This window comes from Coenobita brevimanus, chromosome 59 (genome assembly GCF_032717465.1).
Source record: "Coenobita brevimanus isolate Jiangsu-jjx chromosome 59, ASM3271746v2, whole genome shotgun sequence".
Classification (NCBI taxonomy): domain Eukaryota; kingdom Metazoa; phylum Arthropoda; class Malacostraca; order Decapoda; family Coenobitidae; genus Coenobita; species Coenobita brevimanus.
Genome location: NC_137012.1, coordinates 9,200,648 through 9,203,062, shown reverse-complemented (window position 1 = coordinate 9,203,062; position 2,415 = coordinate 9,200,648). Strand labels below are relative to the sequence as shown.

Below are 2,415 nucleotides of genomic sequence, written 5' to 3'. Positions count from 1 at the left end.
TTGCACAGTTCATAAATGTTAAAAAATACATGACTTTTGAAACTACCTCACAAAATTGGTGAACCGCAAAGTTAAAATTCGCAAAGTTGAAGGATGTACTGTATATATATATATATATATATATATATATATATATATATATATATATATATATATATATATATATATATATATGTATATATGTATATAGATAGATAGATAGATAGATAGATATACATATTCATTCATTCATTGCCAGACGCCATGTATCCCAAACGGGGTGGCCAAGGGCTTAGAGTTAATTGTTTTACAGGGAGGGGCACTAATCCTTCACCAACCCCACTTGACACGTAGAGATGCCAACAGCATCTGGTGTTCCCAGGTGGTCACCCATCCAAGTACTAACCAGATCCAACGTTGCTTAACTTCGCTGATTGGACTGGAAGCGGTGTACTCAACGTGGTATGGCCGTTATATATATATATATATATATATAGATAGATAGATAGATAGATAGATATACATATAGATATATTTATTCATGAGTTTATGAAATTGCATTTATGAATTGCCTTGCGGACCTGAACAAATGGTCTTGTGGGCCTTATACAGCCCGGAGGCCAGACGTTCCCCACCCCTGTTTTAACCCATGGCATCCGGGTGTCGCGTACAGATGACTGCCTGAGACGTCTGGGTAGCATGTATACGCGATTTAGTGTTTTGTGGCATTGCTTGAATATTTTGCGGGTAATTACCAACTCAGACAAACACTGGCAACCCTATTGCATGCATCCCAGTCATGCTCTAGTTACCTGCTTACCTCTATCATGGATAAACCTATGCAAAATTTTTCCCTGTGTCCAGTGAGTCATCAGCCAGCCTGCCTCAAGGTCGTTGCCATTGTGACTGCATTCTGCTGCTCACACTGCCGCACACTCACACCACACTTCTCAAAGCCTACAAGGAAATGGTGTTTCAGTTGATTGGAGTATTCTGAAAGTATTCTTTTCTTTGTTATGGACGGCAAGTATAAGTCTTACTTGTGCCACACCACCTCTGCCATGCATACAGACACAGCCACAAAAAACACAAAAAGTTACCCCACTTCCAAACTCTCTCTCTGTGACTCTATGCACTACCTGGACAATCTGAAGCCATCAGTTTTAAGTCAATGGATTGTTGAGTATTGTGAAACTTATTTTCGTTTATTTTTGCCTAAGCACTAGCTGAGACATTATGGTTTAAAAACAGTGATTTTCCAGAAATCGCCAGCCAGGGGAAGGACCAGTGGAAATTAACACGAAATGCCATCTATCTATCTATCTATTGCCAGACGCCTCAATCCCGTTTGGGGTGGCCACAAACAAATCGCCTCCAAGTCGCCCTGTCCCCCACCATTTCACTCCCCTGCTCCCAAATCACACCCCCCTCTCTCATATACCTCTCCACCCCATCCCTCCATCTCATCCTAGGCCTCCCCCTCCCCCTTTCCCCCTCCACCTCACTCACATACACTCTCTTCGTCAGTCTTTCACCCTCCATCCTCTCCACATGGCCAAACCACCTCAGTGTGTTCCTCACAAGGCTTCCTATGACATCCACATCAACACCACAACGCTCCTTTATATCCTCATTCGTCAGCCTGTCTCCCCATGTGACTCCACAGGCTCCTCTTAAATAACTCATTTCCACTGCTCTCACTCTTGACTTGTGTCCTTCCAACAACGTCCAAGCTTCACTTCCGTACGTTAGAGTTGGTATCACAATACTGTCATGTAGTAACTTTTTCACTTCCATGCTCACTTCCCTGTTTCTTATCACTGCTTTCAAGGAACCAGCAACCTTTCTTCCCTGCTGTACCCTTTCAAGCGCTTCACCCTCCAAACCTCCATCCTTACTCATCACACTACCCAAGTACTTAAATGTACTCACATTTTCCAATTCCACACCATCCAACCTCGCTGTACATTCACTGACTTCACCTCTCTCAAAGACCATCACTTTACTCTTCCCTACATTCACCTTTAGATTCCGTTTCTTACACACTCTCTCAAACTCATCCACCAAGCCTTGCAGCTCCCCTTCGTCTTCACTCAACAACACAGTATCATCTGCAAACAACAGTATAAGGAGTTTCCAAACACTATCCTCTCTACCAGGGCCACTCCAACATCCACTACCCTACCTTGTACTTCTTTTATTACCCCATCCATGTACAGATTGAACAACCATGGAGACATGACACATCCCTGTTTCAACCCAACCTTCAAAGAGAAAAATTCACTTAGTTCACCATCCACACGCACCGCAGCCTTCGCACCATCGTACATACTCTTCACAGCATTCAACAACTTTCCATCTACTTCATATATTCTTAGCACTTTCCACAATCCGTCTATCCACCCTGTCATGTGCTTTCTCCAAATCCATGAAAGC

The 2,415-nt window shown here is 43.1% G+C and overlaps 1 pseudogene; it reads right to left on the bottom strand.

Annotated features, from left to right (window-relative positions):
- Positions 1-336: 336 nt before the first annotated feature.
- LOC145402986 (5S ribosomal RNA) lies at positions 337-455 on the bottom strand (annotated as a pseudogene).
- Between the last annotated feature and the right edge of the window lie 1,960 nt (positions 456-2,415).